Source organism: Lathamus discolor, chromosome 2, assembly GCF_037157495.1.
Source record: "Lathamus discolor isolate bLatDis1 chromosome 2, bLatDis1.hap1, whole genome shotgun sequence".
Classification (NCBI taxonomy): Eukaryota; Metazoa; Chordata; class Aves; order Psittaciformes; family Psittacidae; genus Lathamus; species Lathamus discolor.
In genome coordinates this window covers 34,831,725-34,858,757 of record NC_088885.1, presented here as the reverse complement: position 1 = coordinate 34,858,757, position 27,033 = coordinate 34,831,725, and the positions used below count along the sequence as shown (strand labels likewise).

Below are 27,033 nucleotides of genomic sequence, written 5' to 3'. Positions count from 1 at the left end.
CAGCTGATGGGATTACAGCCCCATGTTACTATGCTGCCAGCAGCAGATCTGTGTTAAACTCCGTGTCTTTGCCAGCTGAGGTTACCTTGGTTGTCCTCATTCAGTTGCTTCTAAACTACACATACAGCTGCAGAACTATGAAGAATGTGCATATTTTTAAAATGAGCTAGAACTCCAGAAAGATCCTGTTCACAGATAAGCGTAGTGGCAGCTCAAAAGGCTTATTTATGGGACTAGAGAAAGCCAGAGGTTGGGTAATCACTAGCTAGGTGAATAAGCAAGTGTGCCAGGAAAAGAGAAACTGGGATCAACACTGGGGGATTAGCTTGTATAGACTGTGGATGGACACAGGGCAGTGTAACCCCTCAGGCTGTCAAGAATGACTGCTTCAGCTGCACAAAGTGCTGCGCAGGGAGGCAGAGCACGGCCATGACTCCACAGGCTTGGAAATAACTGGATTAGCAGCTTTTTGGTTTTCCATTTTTTTAACTAAATCAACACCCATCTGGCCTTTCTAGGAGAAATATCCAGGGGCTGCCATGTACCACCATACTGCTTCACAGTTTTGGGAGTACAAGCAAACAAAGCTCTTTGCACCAACACATCATCTTTAGTTTCACAAAAAATGGAACTTCTGCATTAGAGTAAGAAACACGGCTTTTGCCAAGACCACAGTGCCTTCTGATGTCTCATGGACAACTAGTGGTGCATGGGCTGTGCAACATGCCTGCAGATCACCTTCAACCCCAGCAAGACAGTGAGCAGTCACAGAGCTTTATTTTCAGACAGTCTAAAAACAAAGAGTGAGGTGTTTCCTACTGAGCCAGACAACCCTGTGAGCACCTTGCATATCCGAAATCCAGAAATTTAATGGGAAAACGGCACACAGACCTGGACGCTTAGTCTACTTAATATGTAGTGAGCAATGCAATGGAGGTTGGACTAGATGATCTTTTGAGGTCCCTTCCAACCCTTGGGATTCTGTGATTCTGTGAATGCAACTGCTTGCACAACAGCACTGTAACACTTTTTCTCATCTTGAAATGGTCAAAGCAGATACACATAATCTTAAAATGCAATAAAGGCGTGGCACTTCATTGTCACCCAAATGGATGTAATCTCCTATCAGATCCAAATAGGAGCATTGAAGCTATGTGTCGCTGAGATTCTATAAAACACAAAGTAATGGAAAAGAGGGTTCGGAGGATTTGCATCTAATAATAAGTAGTCTTATTACTGTCTGAGCCTTGCCAGAGGTAATGGGACAGGCAAATGACACAGAAATAATATGCAATTATGCTATCGGCCACATATTTGCATTTGATCACCAATGGCAGACAACTCGATTGAAGCAAAATAGGACAGCTAGATCAGAGCAAAATGCGTGGAATTATCTGCATCTTCTCCAGACTATTCACTGCAGTGTGCATTGGTTCCAAACTGTCAAAAAGATTCATGAAGATATAAACAATGGGTCTTGGTCAGCTATGGAATGAGCTGACATACAAGCACACACAGGTGTTCCTACAGTTACAACTGTACTGTAAAGTGTTCTGTAGTGTGGTGTAAAGCCTGTCTGGTGGATGCCTCTATTGTTCTTGCTGGCCACATTATTTCTGCCCACCTACAGTGATTTAGTAAAAAGCAGGCAAAGGAAGGACTTTGCAGTTTTAAAATCTACAGCACTTTCCACAAATGGCCCAGAGTTCCACACAATACTGTGAACTAGAAAGCATAAGCAAATCAATATGCAATTCAAGTTACCTGTGATATGTCTAGTGTTCGTGTGGTTTGTGGTGGGAGTGTTTGCAGCACTCTGTTGGGTTACAGCTATAGCTGCAGGTAAATCTTACCCTTGTGAGATTTTGTGAATATTTGTTACTATATACTGAAAGAGCTATTCAAAAAGTTTCCTGTTCCATTGCTCCTAATTAAAAGAAAAATTAAATAAAAATACATTATTTTCCCCTCTATTAACTGTAATGACAGTGCCACATAATGTATGTATGATACCACATACAAGTAAATGAGTAAGAAGTATTTCCCGTGCTAAATCTTATATAGTCTTGATATTTCTAGTCTTTATTTTCCTCGCCAGGTCTAGCCACAGGAATGGCTGACATGCTACATAAAATCAAGCACCTCTTTTTCCTTCCTCTCTTAAAGAAGTCTTTTCCAGTGACAATTGCTGAACAACAATGTACTAACAATCCACATATAAAGCCCCAGACTAAGAAGTAGCTTTTCTCTGCTTTAAGCGTAAGGATGGCCTGTAATGCTACAGCACACTTGAGTTAGCATCAGTATTGGATCAAGGATGATGACTGAATTGAAATGTAAATGTACACACAGGTATGAAGTGTTGGTCAATGGTCAAAGCAGAAACAGGGAGGCAGAAAAAATCTCATAAAAGGGAATCCCAAGAGATGGACCCTGTCAGCCTCTGGATGGAGGAACAGACCAGCATCATCATGGCTCTGCCTTTATCTCCAGCAATCTATGTTCAGGCTTGATATGACAGACAAGCTGGGATGTACAAAGTAGTACAGTCAAGTGCTCTAGGTTTTGGGCCTTTTTCACTTATTGTGAAATAAGTTTTCAGCTCCACACTTCCAAAATAGAATGTATTTTACCATTACAGGTGGAAGGACAATAAATTATAATCTTTGAAAGCTGTTTTATGCGTAGATATTTTAGATGAATCTTCATTGAAGATGTTTCAAGGTATGCATGAGTTTTTCCTGAGATGATGCTTATTACAATAAAATAAGGAATTATAAATAATGTACTGACAGGTCTTGGGGTCACTGGAGCTAATATAAGAATGATTATTATGGGCATTTAATACAGTTTACAACTACCCCAAAACTTGTTTCATTTGTTGAAGTTGTCAAGCAGGTTTTAGGTACTGTCATTCCTGCTTCTATGCTATTTATCCTTTTTCCCTAAGTCAAATAATGGCCTTGCTTGATATTAAGATAATGTGCTTCATACATTTAAATTTTAAAACATCCATATTTAGTGATTAATCATAAGCACACTGCTAAAGCCCAGTACTTTTCCATGATTGTATTAATTCTTCACCCTCTGTTGCTTGTAACAGTTCTGTATTACATCACTGTCTGTTTTTTAAACTAGAATATTGTTCTTTCTTTCTTCATAAATGTAGCATGGCTTATTATGTGCTAAGATATTCCTCCTGCTTGAGCTATTACAGTAATATCACTGACACCTGGGGATTAGTCCTGAAGCTCATCTGAGGATGAGCATGGCATCACATTTAGTAATGACATCTCTTTTGGCCCTGCCTCTATTTCTATGGCTGTGGTCTTAAGCTGAACAGGACTTCAATTACAGTTACTGCTGAGCTACCCAGAACATAAGACAACACTCCCTGCACAGCCATTTGCTCAAGGCCAACAAGGGGAGTAAAATTTAGCCAGAAAGAAGGGTATAAGGGGAAGATTCAAAAGAGGGCAGTATAGCAACATTTCTTTCCTGAGGCCTAAAGAATCTATAAGAAAGAAAGGCTTTTTTTGGAGGAAGAACTGGAAAAAAACTTATCATTTAATTATTCTGCTCTGATAATTCTGCAATGCAGTCTTTCGCAATAGTGCTGACATACCTTTGGAGGAAGAAATGGCTTTAACATCACAAAACGTGTCTTGTGGGGGTCATGGCAAAGCACACAAGTGTGACGCAAAAATATCTCTTTCTCAGTCACTATATTCCCCCCAGAAACTTTGAAAATTCACTTTCTACCACCTTGTTTGGCTGCAAGGTCCTTAGAAGGCTTCTTTTCTACCTTGTGCAGCTTTCTCAGGGTGAAGAGCTGTGTACCCACCTCTCATCCCAAGGTATCTAGGATTTTTTAACAGGTGGGAGGGCTTGCAAACCCTCCTAGGGACTGCCTTGCCACTCAGTACAGAAGAGCACCAACCTGCTCTGCCTGCATTAACACTAGAGTGGGAAACAGGGCAGAGGCACCAGGCAAGACATGGGCAAGCCAGCAGACCTTGCTGCTGAGCAATTAGGGAATTTGGATACAAGGAGGAGGTTGCAGGTCTGTCTGCATTGCCAAACGTGCAAATAATCTAGGGGAAAGTATTAAAATTGTCCCCTCATTCCCAGATGGACATTTTATTTTACCCCAGGTTCCTAATTTCTTGCCTTTGGGCCAGGAGTGAACTGTACATCACACTTCTATAATCCCAAGTTCTGTGCAGACCAGCACTGTAGCTACAGTCCCTTCAGGCAGAGGGAATGCCTGAATGCCAGGCAGAGTGTGATCCCCATGAGTGATAAGGGGATAGAGCTAGCCCTTCCTTATTCCCAAGCACATGCTCTACCCATCAGCCTGCAATGATCTGCAAATGGTTTAACTCCATGTGTCTCATCCCAGACATATTTCTGAGGGAAATGGTGAGGTCTGCTCAGTTCTTCCTACTATAAAGCTGGTTATTGTCAGTCCCAGGCAGAGAAATGTGGCTCCCTCCAGCCTCTAGTCAAGTGCCCAGAAAGATGAGCCAAGGCAGAAGACATATTTAGTGGCTTCTACTCCTGTGATCCCTATTGGTTAGCTTTACACAGTTCCTTGATCTTTTGCCTAACCCTCCAGAAGTTTTCATATGAAAATCTTAGAAATACAGGTTCCAAATTCTTAATTTCAGGTGCCAGACAACTAAAGTCTGCTACATGAAAACTGCAGGCATCTAGGTCACTTGCTGCTTCTTCTCTCATCCCTTTTTGTAGTCTTAGAGATAATTTTACTATCAGGGAGCCAAAGGCTATATTGTGCGATGACTACTCAGCTGTTACTCAAGCAGATCACCATTAATTTCCATTAGTTTGCCTGGTGGAGACAGGGAACTGCACTTTCTAGACCTGAATGCGTGCTATGTTAACAAACTGAAACTATTAGCTAGGGCAAATAGGCAATTTCAGAGCTACACAGATCAAGGACCAAATAAATCTACTTATTGATTCATTTGGATTACGTGGAAACTGGAATGTTTAATGCTTCATTTTCCATTGAAAACTAGTCAACAAGAAGGGGTTATTTTACCTTAGGCTTTCCTTTAACAAAATCCTTGCCAATAAACTGGGCAAAAATTGGAAGAAACTAGCTACAAACTTGTCTGTGTTTACTTCTAAGGTAATCACAAAGTTTTGAAAAGGCCTCACAATGCATACTGAGCAGCCAGTGTGATCATAGACATTACAAAGAAAACTGAAGATGCTGACTGTTAGACTGAGATAATGCATACTTTGAAAGAACAAAAAATATAAGAATTGTGCTTTGAATGAGATTTACCTGTGACTTTAGTAATAGACAAATCAAATTATCCACAAGGTTTTCAGAAAAGGCTGAAAAAGCATTAAAGGAATTGGAGGAGCTGACCAGGGATACCTGGGTTGAAGGGTACTTGGGAGGTTTCCATTACCAAGAGGGGAACTGAGCACTGGCACATAACTTCTAGGTCCCTGAAGTTAAATTAATCCCATTTGTATTATACATATCTGGGTATAATATTTCTGCATCCTCTAATGGCTATTAGTGGGAGGTGATTCCTACCAGGTATTAGAAGCCAATAAAATTGCGAATTTTTCAGTACTTAAGAAGTCGTCCCTAATCCCACTCTTGGCTGTTGACCAAGGGGTTTTATGAGATTTAAAAGCAAGGAAAAGTAAAGAAAATTTCAGGAAGAAACTAGCAAAGTATTTCAGGGGTTTTATTGGTAGCCCAGGTTTGAAATACTTACAAAGACTGGATTGTGTAATTTCTTCCAAAAGCTTTAATTTTTACCTTTTTCAAAGGAAGGTGTAAACCACAAAGTATTTTAGCCCAAAGTATTAACAGGAGTATTTGAAGAAAGGTGTTCCAAGTACTTCTGGAGTCTAGCCTCTACGTTGCTACACTTCTCTAACACTGGTAAAATTATTCCTTTTCACCCAGGAATAGTTGTCTCAAAAATGTATATGACCCTATTTTGGAATCTTAGTGTTTGGTTTAAGCTGGACATGAAGTTACTCCAGAAAGAACCATCTTTGTTTGAACAAAGAGAGAAAAATAATATTGTACAAGTCATCTTTAAATATAAATTATCAGTATTTACAGCTGCAATAGGTAACATGCCTATTGTTTTTTGGTGTACTCAGCCACAAGTTTTTCCAGCCCTCCCTTGTGCTCCTGCTGTGGCCCAGCCAGCCACCTCAGCAGAAACAGATCAAAGTTTTTGGCCTCTGCAACTCTCTGGACTTACTGCAGGCTCTGGTGATACAAGCAGTGGTAAAAGAAGCCGGTAGAAATACTTAAGTCAGAGGAGACAGCAAGTAACAACAGCAAATCTGCCCTGATATACAGATCAGTTTATGCTGTTGCGAAATTGAAATTAAAAGAAGATTGACTTCAGCTCTTTTGCAGTAAAAGAAGCAACTCCACATGAAATTACACTTGTACTTGAGACATAATGCAGTACAGAGAATATATCACACTGCATCTCTGGAAAAAGAGTTCATCCTCTTCAAACACTATTCAAAGGACATACTCTTAAAATGATCTCACTCTAACAAAACAATGACAGTCCACATAAGAATTAAGTCAGGCTCTCAGCACACTTCAAAGATCACAGAATGGTTTTGGTTTGGAAGATGCCTTTGAAGATCACCTAGTTCCAACCCCCCTGCCATGGGCAGGGGCACCTTCCACCAGACCAGATTGCTCAAAGCCTCATCCAACCTGGCCTTGAACACTGCCAGGGATGGGGCAGGCACAGCTTCTGGGAAACCTGTTCCAGTGTCTCACTTCCCTAATCATAAAAAAATTATATTCAATCTAAATCTGTCCTCTTTCAGTTTAAAACTGTTAATACTTGTCCTGTCACTACAGGCCCTGATACAAAGCCTTTTCCCATCTTTCTTAGAAGTCTTTTCTAAGTATTGAAAGGCTACAATAAGGTCTCCTTGGAGCCTTCCCTTCTCCAGGGTGAACAACCCCAACTCTCTCAGCCTTTCTTCATAGCAGAGGCACTACATCCCTCTCAGCATCATTGTGGCCCAATGTAACAGGTCCATGTCTTTCTTGAACTATGGACTCCAGAGCTGGACGCAGTACTAGAGGGGCAGAATCACCTTCCTCAACCTGCTGGGCATGTTTCATTTCATGCAGCCCAGGATATGATTGGCATATCATGTTGTACATATCTGATGCCAACAGCTTTATTTTTGTTTTTACAATCAGATTTGTAATGCTAATGTTAAATATAAACCTTACATTTCTGAAGTATCACTCAAGTTTTTTTCTAGCTCTGCTTTCAGTAATGGATTACAAGATAAAACCAGCAATATTTAAAAAAAAACTTAGTAAATGCCAGCAACTGTTATCATGTTAAAGTCAAATACTTTCAAGCTATAGAACAAAGAAGCAGAAAGCTGTGTAATAAATAAGAGGAGTAAAATCTATAGCACAGCATTCTTGCTATTCTAAAGAGTGCTGGAATAATGGGATTAAATTAAGCAACTTTAGCTAGTGGTCTGCCATGAGATAGATGAAAGCAACCACACTGCAGGAATGCCAAGCTCATCACTGAACGTTCCTCAAAGCAGAACACTTCCTTGCCATTTTGCTACACCGTGAAGCTATGGTTTAGCATCTCACATAGTAGCACAGCATAATTTTAGCCTTTTAGGCACAGCTGTTAAAGGTCTTTTTGAAAGTGCTTGCAATTTTTGGAGGGTTTTGCAGCAGTGCTTGTAAAATGAGCAAGTATGCAATTATCTAATCTTGATGACACTGCAGCATGAACACATCCAGAAGCTTGGGATGAATACTATCCTGCTGTAGAGCAAAGATTTCAAAGGAGTTGCATACATTTATGTCAGATTATAATCTTCTGCATAGCCTGAAAAATTAAAGCAGATATTTGGAAGGAATTAGTACCTGTAATTCTCTTTTTTTTTCAGACAAAAAAGTTTTCACAGTCATCACCTGCCAAATAATCTTTGTGGCTAACATTAATAAAATTAGTATAATTGACAATGAGAATTGGGAAGGGTGCTATATAAACATGTATAATGCTAAATAAACTGAAATGTATTACACAGCTTCCCCTAACTCACAGCTCCCTCTGATTGCCTTATGATTTCTCTGCCTTATGATTTCTCTGGGCCAGCATCGTGACTGGACTGTATATACAGCCTAGGTCTTATGTACAGTAGATGCCCATCAATGCATTTAAAAATAGTCTAATGGGTATTTTTGCTCAGTGGACTAGGAATATAATGACAAGGCAGATCTGGATGGACCTTGGAAGCACACAAGAATAATTAGGGAGAAGCAAGAAAAACTGCAGGATACAGGCTGAATGTCAGGTTGTTCCTTTTTCCAATTCCCAGACTCTTTCTGTATCACTTTGGAAGAATCTTCATCTAATTGGATAAATGCAGCATCGTCTCTGACATTCTTCCCTTCTGGACTAATACTTTTATGATTCCATACACTGAGATTTTTTGTTAAAATTTTTTCTTCAGCTGCAGCACAAACTGGAATGAAAAATAGTTATTTAATATTTATTTCTGGCCAATTCCCTCTGTTTTCCACTTGATCCTTCCCCAGGCAAACTCCCACTGGTCCTTTCTTTGTAACCCTACATTTCTATATATTATTTGAAGCAAGTGAATATTTTATGGGGTGGGCAACCCCCCCCCCCCCCCAAAATATTACACTTTCTTATTATGTCACTGTTTTTATATAAATAATATTAAGTGTGAAAAATCCTGTGAGTGGATTGTTATAAATCAAATGCATATGATACACATTTAAGCACTTTGTTCCCATTTGGCAGCAAAATAGCCCATGCTACATCTGGATGTAGGCTTTATTTCTGCCCTGACAAAAATGAGCCTGTGTTAAAACACTAATACATTTTTTTCATCACTCTCATCCTAATTTTATAGCAGCTCTGCTAATAATGAATAGAAATCCTGATTATGATTTGAAGTCCAAATATGTCACCTTTGATCTAGAAGGGTTGTATCTAACCGAGTATTTTAAATGCCCTAACAGAGACAGACAAACTTTGGGGCACAAAAGCCTTCTTATGACAGTCGCTGCAGAGGGCTTTGTGTGTCTGAGGTTTTGGCTAACATTCACAGATACACCAGTTGGTCCACTTAAAGAACTATTACCTCTGCTGGTAAATCTTGCTTTACCTATGCTCTTAAACTATTACATCTACTGAAACACTGATATTTCTGTTACTCGACCTACGCTAAATTAACAGAAAAGTGACCCAAAGCTCTCACTGCATTTTAGACTATTTCTGTAACTCATGGAATGATGAATGGAATTGTAACAATGTAATGAATGATGCAGATACAATGAAACATGGGCAAGTCAGTAAAACCAAGATTGTCTCCATCAGTTATTACAGACTAATTAAATATCACAGCTGTAGTGCTTGGATACTGTTTTGTCCCTGTCAGGAATTATGGCACCGTTACTATAAAGGGTTAGATTGAATGCTACAGTCTAAACTTCCACTTTCAACTAGGGCAAAATCCACACATTTCTCACTATGGCATTATGCATTCATTACGGAAGTTCAACAGGGCAATTTACATATAGTTAATTACTATGAACCGACATTTTACCAAGAGGTAGCTATTAGCCACTTAAATTAAAATTCTGTGGAAGACTTCCAGACTAACATACATGAAAAGATTTACTTTCAATAATAACGAGACAGATGAGGTTCTTAGCGGGCACACACATGCTTAGATTACAATAAAGGGGAGAATGGGTCTTTGCAGAGACATGCAGAGGTAAGGTCAGTGTTTTCTTTATGGTTCTTATTTTCTTCTGCAAATTAGAGTAGATTAGCAAGGAATGCAGATGAGGGAACGCAAATCATCTGAACATGGAGACAAACCATTACTGGTGTAACTCACTCACATATTCCTAGAATATTTAATAAAAGCCCTTGGTTCTTTGTCCTCTCAGCCTTGCAGTCTGGAGGCCGGGGTTCATCCAGGTGTCCCAGGGGGATAGCTGGGTCCAGGTGAGACACTAGGTATTTGCAAGAAAACAAGGACTAAATGGCTAAGTCAGTCAGTGGCTGAAATGCATACATATGCCTTGTGAACTGAAAGGTCTGTCATTACTTGCTACCAACATTAGCTTTGACCTCTCAGGGAAAACAGCTGCCAGCCCACGTCATGCAAAAAGCAGCCCTGGAGACCTCTTTCTCTTTTTATAAATATTAATTAGCAGAATTATCATAACCACTTGTGAAGTTCAGAGTCTCAGCAAAGACCTTGCACAGATCCTAAATATATGTGACTATCAATGGCCAACCACCTATAGCAAGTTTTATTGGCACCCAAATATTCAGGTCCATGGAAGGAAACTTTATCTTCTGGCATATCAGAGGTCGATGTAATGTTCCCCCAAACCAGAAAAATTGTGAAGCAGGAGGACCCCAGTACAACAGAGGAGTAAGCCTTTTCACACAATCTCACCAGCCACGAGCAGCAGACCGCAGGCTTTTGACCTGTAGGTCTTTGACCGCATCTTGCTACTAAGATGAGCTACTACAAATAAATTCTTGAGGAGTTAGTGAAGCCCTGCTTATATTAAACTGCACTGATTGAAGCCCTCTTCCTATTCTGTAATCTGAGGACAGCAGTAAGAATTTGGGCTGTGTCTCACAGATAATGGACTTAGACTATGCTCTTGGTTCCCACTATGCTGGGGGTAATCTCAGTGCTAGATCTTCCAGCTGGAGCCCTGGGTTTTCATTCTTCTATCACAAATGTTAAGTGGAGCTCTGAGAGAGCACTGGGTAGCTAATCCATACACCCTAAAAAGGAAAATGGCATAACTTGGAAATGTTGGCCCCTCAGAACCTGTTAAATGCAATACAGATCTTTTCATTGGCCTCTTGGCATTGTCACTGTCCCACTTGCTATTACTGTGATCATTTCAGATTCGTTTATCTGATTTTGCTCTCCTTTCACAAGTTATTCTGTACATGAGATTCTAGTCAGACAGCTAATGTGTGGCCTAATTTTGTGATGGACAGGGCACTGGTGGGAGCAGGGCCTGCTCTGAAGCATGTTGTTAGCCAGGACTGGTGAGACATGCTGTGGGTAAAGCATCATGTGGTCTGGCTCCCACTGGCTCCATTGTTAGGAATGAAAGCCTCTGGAGCTATTGCAATTCTCAAACAAGTCTGTCAAAGCCAGTTTATGATCACTTATAACATAATGTATTTCTTAAGGATGCCAAAACTAACTCTGAATGCTTCCTTATGCCAAGGTTTGCTTTTGGTAAAATCTTGATATACATTGGCTAAAGTCTGTCTTTAGCAGGGTTTTGTTTTGCTGGGGCCACTGAGCTGAATTTCTGGCTCCATTACCCAAGGAACTCAGAATCAACCCCAAAATGACAACTGAAGTCACTAATGAGGACAAACCTGTAAGTTTTGAGTCAGCTGAAAACACAGAGTCCATTTTGCTTTTCTGAATATAGTCCAGACCCATGCAGGTGCCGCGGGAGTGTTCTTCAGTTTAGCCTATACAGCTAAAACTTGCACACTTATGTAACAGCTAGGCTTAGGGTTGCCCCAAATCTTCCTCCCAAATTCAGCTGCAGAATCAAAGGATAATCTGGACCACAAATGGTAAAGTTTAACAGGAAAAGGAATGCCTCCAATATAGCAGCCTATTTGTAAGCCTTTTCGAAATAAAAACCTGGAAGTAGTCTGCAATTTTCAGCAAGATTTTTCCTGTTACACTTAGGTTGCCAACTTCAGTATTTGTTTCACTGGCAGTGAGTAAAAAGACCTGAAACTTTAGCCTCTCTGTGCTGTTAAAAACTTCAAATACCCATCCATGATCAAAAGCTTCATGTGGAAAAATAATAGATGGTGTCTTCCATAAATTACATTGCCAGACAAAGTGCCTTCATATGGAAAGTACTTTATATAGCAGATAGAGGACAAATGGGAAGCCCATTTGGATAAGCACTGAAATTCAGAAAAGATTTCTAATGGATTTGGAAAGAAGTCAGCATAGTCTATTCAACAGCAGCTAGGGCTGACCTTGCTTGACCCCCTGTCTCGCTGAATCCAAGCATGTGTATGTGCGTTTCTAAGCTTCTGTACAGCTATGTAAAATCTCAAGACACAGGAAATTTAACATAGCCTAGCTCTTATGAGAATCTGTAAAAATTGTGTCCTGAGGCTTTTTGCTCTTCTTCTAGTGTTGATTTGGCCTTCTGGTGATGCAAAGTATTCAGGCTTTTATTTGCTTGCAGCTTTTGCCTAAAGCCTGACAAGTATTCATCCTGATGAAGCACTTTACCTATGAGTATGCTTTTTCAGGCACCACCAAATTAAGAAGCACCTAAAGAACATTTTCTCAAACTATCTAAATATTTCTGATTATGGATGCATTTTGAATCTCCTGCACTACACTTAGAAAGCTGCCTTCACCAGGGTAGCGAGAGGCTCAACTCTGGTTTCTTGGAAGAAGATCCGGTTTTGCATATCGTATACTTCACACATTGCAACTACACAAGCTAAAATGCGATGTAAAAGCAACATATTTTATTTTTGGACCGCAAACAGCAGCTGAACATTTTTTCTTTATTCAGAGAAAATATCCTTCATATTTTAATTGGTGGGTTTTTCTATTAATTCATTTGATATCAGTACATGCAAGATAACACCACTTTTGTAGCCTCATTCACGGATTAGATCCTGTTTGAGCAGGTGCTTCACAGAGCTACAAGGCAAAAAAACTCAATGCTTTAATCCAAGAAGACATTATTGTTAAGCAACAAATGAGCTCAGGAGCAGGACTGGCACTGGAAAATAAAGTTACATATTTGCATAGCTCTGTAGCCTGGATCTTATAGTGAATGGGTGGTCTTTTTGTGATGGAAGGACTGGAGGGGTCTACAGGAGCAACCTTTTTGTAGAATGAGTATTGCTGAATAAACTGATATTTCAGCTGTGGAAAAATAAGTTGACTATTCCTATTGAAGAGTACAGCTCACAGCAAAGATGCAAGTAGCAGAACTTGCTTTTCCATGGCTGTATGTCCTAAAACGTCTTCTTCCAGACCTTGTAGTCATAGTTCCCTTCCTTACATGTAGCACTTTCACTATCCTTTATCTGATTTTCCATCTGCATTTTTTTCAGAAAATACTATTCCCATCTTCTTTAAATATATTCTTAATGCAGTCCTGTACTGACAGCACAGAGCTTCAAAGCATATGAGAATGGAAAATCTGGTGCAATATTAATTTAATTTACTATCATTGAATATTGTGCTACTTGCTTTCTATACTGATTTGGTAAAATATCCATGTGGAATTTATCTCAAAGGTTTACTGCACATCCAGCTTGACATTTTATGTCTGCAAAATACCAAGCTCTTTGCTATAGAATTAGGCTAGGTTTATTGAGCTCTGGTTGTACATTTCTATTCCAGGGATCACATCATGCCTAAAACATTTGATTTTACTTTCCCTGTTAGTGAATGGAGTCAGTAATCCAGGTTCAGTTGCAATCAATGAGGAATCCTAGAATCCTAAATATCGTGCTGCTCCTATGATGCAAGAACCGTTGTGCCTTGAATTTTCAAGTAGAACTCTCACCCAACCATTCACCTATGTTGAGTATTCCATTAGATTAGCAGGCTTATTTAGGATTTGAGTTAAAATAATGGTTGAAAATCAAATAATTAACTAGTTTTCTAACTAGTGTAACATGGTTTGGTACCATTCCCTTCTTGTATGATCTGATCTCTGTCCAGCAAAACCATCTTTTTGTACAGCACTCTAGCTAATGGACCGATTTCAAATCCTGCTCTTTTCTTGTCTTGGCCAGTGGAAACCAGATGCTGGCTGAAAAGTTTTCACACCTATGACTGAATCATTAACTTGATCATTAACTGGACCATTAACTGCATCACTAGCAGCACAAACCTGGCTTCAGTTTCATTAATTCTGCCAGGAAAAGTAGAAGATACATGGGAAAAAAGTATATACATGAAATGAACTACACATATTACTTTTGACATTGAACGCAGCATAAAACACCTTACGACAATACACTTCTTCCATTAATATAGTATATCCTAATTGTACAGATTTTAGGGGGTTGATCTTTGGTAAAAAATACAATGACAGACTGTCCACAGTAACACTTGTCCATTGTGACCTACTTTCAAACCCAGCTAATGAGAACTATAAAAATCAAGTGCCTATGACATATTTAGGTTAGTTCATTAGCTTCCATTCAGGGCAATGATCATTGCATGAGAGAAGGCCATCACAGTGAAAAGACTTATTTATTTCATGCCACAGAAAAGAAAAAACAAAGTCTCACAGAGTACTAGAAAATCTCTGCTGGAAGTATTTGAGGTTGTTTTCCACCAATACAGATTCCAGGTAGTGAGAACACACATTGTTTCCCCTTGTGCTGTACTCAGGACCTGTTTACAGGGAAGACCCTTTCTTTGTCTCACTGGGTTTTACCGTAGCAAATTTACTTTCCATTGAAGCTACACTCCCTCCTTGACCCAAAACAGAGCAGAAATACTGCTGAAAATGTCTGCAGGACATTTTTGCAATACCGCAAGGGAGAATCTACACTCATACTCTGTGCTTTGAACATGATTCAATAGAGGTCTGAAATACATCTCTCTGACATGCACCGCATTCAATCCCGGTTTAGCACAGCATCTAAGTATAAACCTAGCTTTAAATGCTATGTAACTGAATTGCTGAAATAAGGCTCTGGTGTCCAGATGATGAAGTTATTCAGGTGATTCAGTGAGCTATTTCATTGGAGGTTGTGCTGATAACCATTCAAGCAGCGGTACAGGTGTGTTTGATAGACTCTGTGTTTAACAGGATGCACTCCAGAATGGGATCCCTTCCAGCTGGGATTTTGGTGATTTCAGTGGGGAATGCCAAGAAGACATCAAGCAGATAGCAATGCTTCTAGTCTAACATTTGATTGGCAATTCTCGTAACTTTTCAGAGAAGGAGGAGATATGACAATCCAGTTTCCTTTAATTTTATCAAGTCCCAGTGAAACTGCCCAGTCATTTCTACCTTGGTGAAGTAAGGTGAAATTTGTATGCTTTGAGATCTTACTCGCATTTTTTTAAGAACTATCTTAGGTGATTAAATGTGGAAATAGAATAAAAATGCATTGTTAAAAAAAAAAAAAAACGAACAAAAACAACTCCAAAAGTTCACGTATGATCTGGAAAACTGCAGGGGATATCCCAATTGGACTTTTCATTGAATATGATAAAAAGCATGTAGAACAAGCTCTGTAAACTTTACAACAAATCAAAATATCCCCAAGTTGAAGTAAAAGATAGTATTTCCTGTTTCACTTTAATGCTTCTTGTCTCACTGGGCACCACGAAGAGCCTGACTCCATCTTTTTAATCTATCCCTCAGGTGTTTACACACACTGAAAAATCCCCTCAGGCTTTCTCTTCTCCAGGCTGAACAGTTCCACCTTTCTCACCCTCTCCTCACAGGAGAGATGCTCAGTCTCTTTTAATCATCTTCATGGCCCCCTGCTGGGCTTACTCCATTACATGCATGTCAATGGAAGTTGTAGGATGTGGGTTTTTTACCCTCTATAAGCATCTGATGGGGTGAGGCTGAACTACACACCTCTATCACCTTTGTACTCTACACTGATTGGCAGTGCATTCTGGCTGACAAACTGCAAAAGTCAGGGGAGGATTTTCACACCTAAATGAGAATGCTTGGCAAGAGATGCTTTTATTTAGTCAGAAAGATTGGGTTAAAGCCAAATAACAATACACCAGACTTCCACAGGGTAAAAATCACAGATGCATAAATCACAGAATCACAGAATCACAGAATCCCAAGGGTTGGAAGGGACCTCAAAAGATCATCTAGTCCAACCCCCCTGCAAGAGCAGGGTAACCTACAGTACATCACACAGGAACTTGTCCAGGCGGGCCTTGAATATCTCCAGTGTAGGAGACTCCACAACCCCCCTGGGCAACCTGTTCCAGTGCTCTGTCACTCTTACAGTAAAGAAGTTCTTCCTGATGTTAACGTGGAACTTCCTATGCTCCAGTTTACACCCATTGCCCCTTGTCCTATCACTGGATATCACTGTAAAAAGCCTAGCTCCATCATCCTGACACCTACCCTTTACATATTTGTAAACATTGATGAGGTCACCCCTCAGTCTCCTCTTCTCCAAGCTAAAGAGACCCAGCTCCCTCAGCCTCTCCTCATAAGGGAGATGTTCCACTCCCTTAATCATCTTTGTGGCTCTGCGCTGGACTCCTTCAAGCAATTCCCTGTCCTTCTTGAACAGAGGGGCCCAGAACTGGATGCAATATTCCAGTTGCGGCCTCACCAAGGCTGAGTAGAGGGGGAGGAGAACCTCTCTTGACCTACTAACCACTCCCTTTCTAATGCACCCTAAGATGCCATTTGCCTTCTTGGCCACAAGAGCACATTGCTGGCTCATGGTCATCCTCCTATCCACCAGGACCCCCAGGTCCCTTTCCCCTTCGCTACTTTCCAGCAGGTCAACCCCCAACCTGTACTGGTACATGGGGTTGTTCTTCCCCAGATGCAAGACTCTACACTTGCCCTTGTTAAATTTCATCAAGTTTCTCCCCGCCCAACTCTCCAGCCTGTCCAGGTCTTGCTGAATGGCAGCACAGTCCTCTGGTGTGTCAGCCACTCCTCCCAGTTTTGTGTCATCAGCAAACTTGCTGAGGGTGCACTCAGTTCCCTCATCCAGGTCATTGATGAAAATATTAAACAGCACCGGTCCCAGCACCGACCCCTGAGGAACTCCACTAGTCACAGACCTCCAGCTAGATTCTGCGCCATTGACCACAACTCTCTGCCTTCTTCCTTTCAACCAGTTCTCGATCCACCTCACTACTTGATCGTCAAGCCCACACTTCTTTAGCTTATCTATGAGGATGCTGTGGGAGACAGTATCAAATGCCTTACTGAAATCAAGAAAAACTACATCTACCGCTCTACCATCATCCCTCCACCTAGTCACTTCCTCATAGAAGGCTATAAGGTTGGTCATACATGACTTCCCCCTCATAAAACCATGTTGGCTGTTCTTAATGACCCCCTCATCCTTGATATGCCTAGTGATGGAGTCAAGAATAAGTTGTTCCATCATCTTTCCAGGGATGGAGGTAAGGCTGACCGGTCTATAATTACCCGGGTCCTCCTTCTTGCCCTTCTTATAGATTGGTGTGACCTTTGCCATCCGCCAATCCTCAGGCACCTCGCCCGTTTCCCACGACTTACCAAAGATGATGGAGAGTGGCCTAGCAATGACCTCCGCCAGCTCCCTCAGCACCCGTGGGTGCATTCCATCCGGACCCATCGATTTACAGATGTCCAGATTGCATAGCTGATCCCTAACCCAATCCTCATCTACCAAAGCAAACTCCTCCTTTGTCCTGACTCCTTCTGGGGCTATAGAAATCCGGGGCCCTCGGGGAGAGTCTGCAGGAGTAAAGACAGAGGCAAAGAAGGCATTCAGCACCTCTGCCTTCTTTATATCCTCTGTCTTCAGGGCACCCACTTCGTTCAGCAGTGGGCCTATATTGCCTCCTGTTTTAGTTTTATTTGCTATGTATTTGAAGAAGCCCTTTCTATTGTCTTTAACCCGACTAGCAAGATTGAGTTCCAAGGAGGCCTTAGCTGTCCTAATTGCCTCCCTGCATCCTCTAACAACTGTCCTATATTCCTCCCAAGAGGCCAGCCCCTCCTTACATAATCCATAGATTCTCCTTTTCCACTTGAGTTTGCCCAGCAGCTCCTTGTTTAACCACGCCAGTCTCTTAGATCCCTTACTTGATTTCCTACTCATTGGGACGCTCCGATCCTGAGCTTGGAAGAAGCGGTCCTTGAATGCTAACCAACTATCTTGAGCCCCTTTACCGCCTAGTACACTTTCCCATGAGACTTCCCTTAGCAGTTGACTGAAGAGGCCAAAGTTGGCCCTTCGGAAATCCAGAACTGTGGCTTTGCTAGGTATTCTATTCCTCCCACACAGGATCCTAAACTCCACCATCTCATGGTCACTGCAGCCAAGGCTGCCATTGACCGTCACCACTTCGACCAAACCCTCCTTGTTGGTGAGTACTAAATCTAGCAGCGCTGCTCTCCTAGTTGGTACGTCCACCATTTGCATTAAGAAATTATCATCAATGCACTCGAGGAACCTCCTAGACTGTGAATGACTGGCTGTGTGAGTCTTCCAGCAAATATCGGGGTAGTTAAAGTCCCCCACAACGACTAAGGCATGTAGTCGCGAGGCTACTTCCAGTTGCCTGTAGAAAGCCTCATCAACTCCTTCGTCCTGATCAGGAGGTCTGTAATAGACCCCCACAACTGTATCACCCGTGCCAGTCATGGGAGATGGTAAGAAGACATGCTTGGAGCTCTTGACACTAGGTCCCAGCCACCACCAGGGCTTTTGGTAACAGATACTGCACCAAATCCTTAAGCTGATGACTCAGCCAGGACATTTAATTAAAGGCACTCTGTTGCATATGAAATATATCCTCTGTGTTCTGTCTTGGTATAGAAAGCAAGATGGTGCTGTCAGTGGTTTGCCTTCTCAAAAGAGCTCCTAGTGAAAGTCCCAAGTATATTAGAGTGGTGTCAAAGCTCTGAACATTAACCCTATCTAATCATATTTCAGTCTCTGAGTTGTGAGTAGGGTATTAGTTCTCAACTGGGTATCATAACAAAATAAATGTTTGATTTCATTAAATAATTAACTATTTTTACATTTTCATTTTATATCATTTAGGCTATCGTTTAAGCTACAAATACTGCATATACTGCGTAAATATTGACTAACACCTCTGAAAGACTAGAAAATGTTTCTTTCTGTGCAATCAAATACTGTTGATTAAAACAAAAGACATAAAGCAAATCTGAGATGTAAATAAAGATTCAGCTTGGAGGATTAGAACTTTTTCACATCTCTTGAAACAGATTAATAATCCTACTTTTTATTTGACTTTTCTGTGAAGTACAGGGGAAGCCAAACACTTAGCTTGGTTCAGCTGAGATTACTACACTCTGAACTTCAAGGCACTGCTGATGAAAATGACTGTGTGAAATCTTTCAGATATATCCATCACAAAAATACTAAATTCCTAAATAAATGTTAAGCACAAAAATTTGAAACAAGATTTGGAGATAGTTAAAGGCTTCCATTAAAGACTAACTTCTAAATGTTTGTATTGTACCTTTACTGTAGCTTGTGCAATGTTCAATAATTTTTAAGTAATCATGAATGAACCTATTTATTTTTCAGATAAAAGTAGCTAAATTTATTCCTTTTGAAACCAGACAAACACATTTCCCTTTGATTTCAGTAAGTACAAGTTTTACACCTTACAGAATAGTATTCCTGCATAACCAAGACTTATTTGGTTTTAGTCAGGTAGTTATGACTGCATATAATATTAGCCTGAATGTGATCAAGCAGTCCTGCATGAAATGCTTGAGACGAGACAATATGAGCAAGATATTTCATTAATGGACTTGTTTAAATGTTTGTGTTGATCCAACCAAACACTGAATGCTTCAGTTAAATGTTACTAGATTTATTTGGACTTCTTGTATATCTTTCTCTATTTAGGGTAATTCCTCTGAAATTTATATTAAAGGTGCTCAGGTTGCATATGAAAGGGTGTAAACTTGTGGCACATTGTCCTGTTTGCATACTGCTGTACTGGTAATCTGAGAGCTCTTAATTCCTGTAGTCCTGCAGCACCTACAGTTACAAGATGTGGCTGTTGTAGTATTTCCAGATAAATAATTAATTCTAATAGGTGTTGTTTTCCTATCAGCAATCTCATTGTTACTGCTATCTTAATGACATACTAGACTATTAAACACAGTAAATTAGAAACAGGTTAGTACTAGAAGATAATCTCTATTATCTTTACCTATTTTAAGATGCGTATTTGATCAGTCTTTTCCTTTCTTTTGTGAATAGCTACTTAAAGGGTCTGCTTATTGTACCTTGCCACATAGTGCATCTTATTTTGATTTCTTTCTGTAGTTATTAATCAGAAAGCCATCAAATTTCTCTCCTCTGGTGAGATATTTCAGGAGTTACCCGCAGATACACAAAAGTGACTATTTGCCTATTAAGGGATGTTGAAATTTTTTAGGAACCTTCTGCTTGGTTGTGTTGACAATCTATGATGTACGTTTAGTGCTGTAATTTTAACTCTCATTGCACTGCACTTGCATTTCAGCTTTTATTTTTCAAATAAGACAATGAAGTGATGACATCATTTTGGAGCTGAGCTGGAGGCTGGAGCAATGCAGAGTTCCTTCTTAGCTGAGCTCCCTAGTGCTACACTTTTATTAAACACTGAGTTCCTTTTCAAACAGTTGCAGTGACAGCTCTTTAGAAAAATGCTCATTTGGTAGGGCTCATTTTTTGGAAGAGCAGGACTGTTATCTTTCAAGTCCATATCCTTCTGTTTGAACAGGAGTTATCAGCCGTTGCAAGATAAGTGATACTGTCAGCACTGAGTACAATAGGGTCTCACAGGGAGTTCTTGTGCCAGCATACAGGTCAATGGTTCAAGCAGACATTTACAGCTAAGTAAATATCTCATGTGACATTTTAATTATAGAAGTAACAGTTTTGGGAAAGATTGTTTGGCAGCTTCATTTTTAATGCCAGGTTCTTCAAGCTGATCTCAGTTCAGGATTTTGAACATTGCACATCAGTATTCATAGCAGATGTACAATACTGCTGACTGCTGAACTTCTTACTCTGTATTTGTGAAGGTGGAATAAAGACTGTGTGACATGTAAAATATCTGACACATGGACAATTTTCTGGGAGAGATTATTATTCTATTTCCACATGTATCATATGCACTTAATTTAACTCCCTTTTAACTGAAAAATATTTTTAAACAGATTAATTTCTAAGTGCTGTTTCAGGACTTAATTCCAGTTTTCAGTAATTAATAATATTGAATAGTGCTGATTAAATAGGAATAAACATCTGGCCCATCGGTTGTAAATGAAATGTAACAACTGTTTAATAACTATCAATTTTGACGTTGTAAGAAATATTTTTTTCTGATTTAACTTTGGCCTTACTTTGAGCAGTGGTGCCATTCAAACAAAGTAAACATTTGGTATTGATTTTGGTGAAAAGAAGTTTGGAGCAGAGAGAGAAAAAGAATGCTGCTGCAAAGAGAAGGGAAGGCTCCCGCAGTGAGCAAAGCTGACGAAAAGACAAACACTTTTACCCATCACGGATTTCTTACTAAAACATCCTCCCTGATAATTGCAAGTCCAAGCTAGGGCACACAACATTGTCCACACAAACAACCATGCCTCGCTTGAATCTCATTTAGTAATGAGGGCTTGAGAGAAAGCTAACTACCCTGTTTAATTAGAAAGTATTACACACTTTAAAAAAGCCCCTGTAAAACTTGTTACCACTGCACTCAGCCAGAGGGCTTTTTCCCCCTCCCAGCTCCTTCCACAGGTTGCACAAGCTGAAGTTCTAACCCAACAGAGGCTCCAAAGCCAAAACAGAGTTCCCGCAGTTTGCTAAAATCATAGAATAAGCTGTTGTCAGGGAGGCAACATTCTCATGCAGACAGCAGAGTCTACATGGATCCTTGTACCGGGCCACTTCCTGAAATTTTGTTTCAGAAGCCAAACTCCTGTATTGGCAGCTCAGCAAAGTTTGCTGTAAGATAGGGAATAACGTTTTTTTATTCTGAAGACACAGAATGAAACCCCTGGGGATCGTGACAGTGTAACATCAAAAAGAACAATTATGTTTTCTAATGCCAGCACAGAAGATAAGCTGTTTCTTCTTGCTTTTCTGGATACAAATTAAGGACTGTGTTCTTCACCTTGCTATCTATGAGTTGAGCAGGACATTGCACCGCGGTAAGTTAGTAAAAAATAGTGGAAAACTTCCCAACCAGCCTCGAGATTTAAAAAAAAAAAAAAAAAAAAAATCTAAAATGAGAATGAGGTAGTACTGTGAAAATTAATGCAATTTTTTACTGATACAATTCCATCAGATAATAACGTTAAACACACTCTGTCAGTACTAGCAGTTAAAGTAAACTGATTTGAGCTCATATAACTGCTTTCTAAATTGTGTGTAGAGACTGTCATTTCTGCCTTCAGGCTTGTTTTTTAAATGAAACTATGCTAAAATTCTACTTTCCCTTGAAAATAAAAGGATGATTTTAAAATCTGAAGTAATCCTAGCAACAACTGCACTTTTAAAAAACAACCTGGCAAAGATGGTCAGACAGAGATATGTTTCTTGCTTACATACAGCATCCTGCCTAGAGATTCTGGTTGCTAAAATAATTTGAGGAATAATATCACTGGAATTAGTGTCATTATAACAATATTTAGGGACTTCCAGAGAACCCATGGGATGCATGAAAATACATCTGGCAGCTTGTGTAATTACTAGAAAAAAAAAATGTGCTCTTGAAGAACACACATGGGACTCAAGTACATAATATGTTCTTTGAAATTATGAATCCTGACTGGAGAATGCTTTCCCCACCTATGGTGACAGATAGATACTTCACGACAAAGGAATAAACTAGATGACCTTTGAAGGTCCCTTCTAACCCAAACTATTCTATGATTCTATGTTTCAAGCCACATATACTTTTTTTTTCTTACAAGATTTTAAAATGGGCTGCTCCAGTAGTATGCCTCACTGGTATCACAAACAGGTACATCCAAGGAGGGTAAACAGTAATAACACAAGTTGTAATGGCAGCTGCGAACTTCCTTTTCAATTTCATGTTACTCTATATTGTTTTCCCACCACTCTTGCTGCCTCTGTCATATAAAATCTGTATATCCTACCATCCTTGACACAGTTAGAGATAAAAGAGGGACGAATAACGGGCCACTATATAGCTGGGCGTACTGTTTTCTGTACTCATGACAGAGTTATATGGGATAATTTTATGCCTCTTCAAGCACAGCAAATGCCCTTGACGAGTACTGCCACAGAATTACCAGGCAAACATTTAATCCCTATTTGTTTTATGTCAGAATGAGGGAAAACAGTTCAGGTCTACAGTGTCTCTGACATGTACATATTTAGAAAATAATGTCCAGACAAGCGTAATCCCTTTTTTTAAGTAAGTGCAGAGGGAACTGGAGCAAGGCAAAACTTTGAAAACTGAAGACCTGAACTGCTGCTTTCTGTACTCTGTGGAGAGGTGTTAATGCATTTTTCATATAAAAACAACAACAGTATCTCCATTACTTGGAGCCACAAGCAAAGAAGACTGGAATTTGCAGGGTTGGGTCTAAGGATGCATGTTTTGCCTTCATATTCCAACAGCCTTAGAGTTTTCACAAAATTCTCTTTACAAAAGGCAAGCAATAGGGTACTTCAGAATAGGAGTGATATTGGGGCATGGTGCTAGCTAGAGGTTTTGATTAAGGAAGGAAAGATGAAGTGAAAGGTGGTAGTTTTTTGTACATTTACAAAGACCCCTGTTCAGAATGGGAAAAACAGAAGGCAGGATACAAAGATTTGTGAATTTTAACAACAAAGCTAAAATTAAGACTGAAGTATGTTGAAATTATCATTAAATAATCAGCTTTTACTTAATTAAACGTCTCTTACAAACAGCATTGCTATGTTTAATGCAATGCTAGAAATTCTTGTAAAATCTGGTTTCTATTCCAGCATACTCTTTAGAAATCATTTATTTCACTAACAAATATACTAGAAAGACAGCTGAGAGAAAAAAGTTAAATGGTCAAATAAGCGTAAACCAAGTGAGAGACAGAGAAGGCTCCTTTTGTTTTCTGTAAGTGGAATGAACCCAATTTTTTTAACAGTCAAATGTAGCCATTTTTTACAGTGCACCTGACATGCAAATTTTAATTTAGCTAATTAAGCCAAGTTAACTAAAGCAGTTTAAATTTCATAGGAAAACAATCCTGGTTCTGCCCCTTGAAAGTATAACCACAAGGAGAAAAATGCAAACAATATGTTCTTGAAGAGCTAGAATTAATGAAGCTTTTTTTCTTAGGGACTTCATGTCCTAGGATTGATTTCAGAATATGAACACAGATATTTCGGGTGCAGAGACATTTATTATACCCTATACAGACAGTCTGTCATCTGAACAAATAACTCACCCTCACAGTTTTCTTCTTAGTCAAGAGACTCCAAGAACACCCATACTGAGTTTCCATCATCTACATATTTTTCCATTTATTTGTAAAAAAAAAAATCTACTGACCCTTGAGATATGTCCAGTGTAGGAAAAATGGACTAATGGACAAACGGATTCAGAAGTTATCAAGAGAGGACAGGAAGGCACATACATGTACACTCAGACTACCATCAAAGGAGCCTTAGTTCCCAATAAATAAAACACTACTTTCTCAATTATTCTCATTTTGTGTACAGATTCCTTTTTACTTTTTAGAGATTTTTTCCAATTGATGTATAAAAATACAGTCAAAAGTGGTTACTTTTTTTCATGAACTATTGGATGTTTACAGTGTTACACATACAGCAATCCATGCTTTTAGATAGCATTTAGCATGTAATGTGGAACTAACAGATGTATTGAGGTACATTCACAAACTTGCTTGCAAGTAATGGGAGCACTATTAGAAGGTTAATTAAAACTTCTTCCTGGCTACTAAAATTTTGCAAATGGGTTTTAGGCTAGGTGACTGGTGTATCTCCTGGTCTCATTCGATTTAATCTTCTCACATTACCTTATTTTTGTTTGGTGAGGCTGGAAAAGGCCCAGGGAAAGGCTTGAAAGGAGATTGGTTTGGGGTTAATCTGAGAGGAAGGGTACAGTTTACATTCTGCATGCAGAAGTTGTGGTACAAGTTTCAGGCAAGGCATGGATGCTAGCAAGACTCCAGACCTTTTGGACGCAGTATGAACAAAACCAGCACAAGTTTATCTATGTCCCTGGTCCACATTTAACTGTTTTTCTGGAGGACAGCAACCATTGCTTCCTAAGAAACATTTACTGCTAGTAAAAGCTTCAGACAAGCCACCAGGACTAGAGGAAACATGGATCTGAGCTAGCATAATAAATTTTGAATTCCTAATCTTGACTACAAATTGTTTTGTATCCTTTGGGTGGATTATAGGAGAATGACTCAATTTCTAAAGTGCAGTCATTCCTTCTGTTGGCAAGAGAAGTAACAGGTCAGATCATCTGCTTCATTTTACACATGGAGAATGGGATGCACACCATGAGCGGCCTCACGGACAAGTTCCAGTTCTTTTGGGGACCAATTGACTAAATTCTCTTTTTCCTATCTGGAAAATTTGCCTCCTTATCTGTTTTCTTCCTGCATGATGAGATGGAGAAGACTGAGGCAAACATCTCAGGACTGTGCAAGCCTGTGTATGTATAAATTCATGCCCATATGGAAGCAGCTGATCGGTGGTTCTTCCCATACCGCTTACTCCTAGAAAAGAGCTGTTTAAGGACAGTAAAGATGCACTGCCTGTGCCATGTAAGCGGATGCAAACAGTGAGGTCACTGTCTGCTGCCTACCACACAGAGTGGGATGGAGATCCTCTCACAAAAAGGAGATCCAGAACAAGAAAGAGAGGATTTTCTTCTGGCAGCATATCAAAATTACTTGAAAAAAGTTCCTCAAATCATTAATTTCTTATTAGGTTAAACGAATTTACATTATTTCATGCTAACATTTCTTTCTAATTTATCTGTCAGAGCCCTCAAAATCAGTTCGTTTATAAATGCAGTTATGCAGTTATAAATTGGATAACTGTATTTTCTGTACATCCAGGCCAAAGTGAATCATCAGCACAGAAATCTTGCTTCAGTGAGTTTATGAAACCACTGACGTGCTTTATTCAATTTCCTGCCAGTATATCTGTCCCATCAAATTGCAGTGTTCAGGAGCCATCACAGTTCAATGCCAAATCCTTTATAAACAAATCAATGCTACAACCTTTAATAAAGTACCAGTCCTGCAGTCCCATGTAGAATCTTTGCTTTGGAGACACAGGATATGAACAATTTGAAATATCATGGGACAGATCATAGGTGGGAGTTAATCCCATGCATCACAGTACTACCACTGCATGTAGAGATCTACATTTAATCTCAAGACAAAGCTAGGCTAATACATACATAGAGTACTCAGTCCCTTAATGAAACCCTAACTATACCTAAGAACATGCATGCCCAGATTGGTGAAAGTTTGATGAGCAATCATCAAAAGTCTTCCTTGGGGTTTAATTACAAACTCTGAAATAGAGTCTACATGAAGACTGCTGTTTCACAGCCTAATTTCTGCATTTCCCCCCTAAATGTTAAGCATGTTGTAATCCATTCAATATGCACTGAAGAATTTTCCTGGCCCAGAAAAAAGAAAATGGCTTAAGTTGGTTTTTTTTTTTTCTTTTTTTTTTTGTTTGTTTTTTTGTTTGTGGTTTGGTTTTGGGTTTTTATCCAGAATAAAAATGTAAACTCTGCTAACTGATCATCTTGGTTACTGTATCATGACTATGGTATGTATCCTATCCTAAATTAAGGTGGGCTGATGCCAACCACATGAAGTTTAACCATGCCAGGTGCAAGGTCCTGTACCTGGGTTGGAGCAATCCCAGGCACAGCTACAGACTGGGCAGAGAAGAGATTCAGAGCAGCCCTGCGCAGAAGGACTTGGGGGTGCTGGTCAATGAGAAAATGAACATGAGCCGGCTTCAGTGTGCGTTCACAGCCCATAAAGCCAACCGTATCCTGGACTGCATCAAAAGGAGAGTGACCAGCAGGTTGAAGGAGGTGATCCTGCCCCTCTACTCTGCTCTCGTGAGACCTCACCTGGAGTATTGTGTGCAGTGCTGGTGGAAATGTTGAACAAGTCCAGAGGGCCACAAGGATGATCAGGGGACTGCAGCACCTCCTGTA

The 27,033-nt window shown here is 39.9% G+C and overlaps 1 protein-coding gene across 1 annotated transcript in view; it reads right to left on the bottom strand.

The window, feature by feature from the left end:
- Window positions 1–27,033, bottom strand: part of CALCR (calcitonin receptor) — a 140,175-nt gene that overhangs the window by 74,221 nt on the left and 38,921 nt on the right. The gene's annotated exons all lie outside the window — the stretch shown is intronic.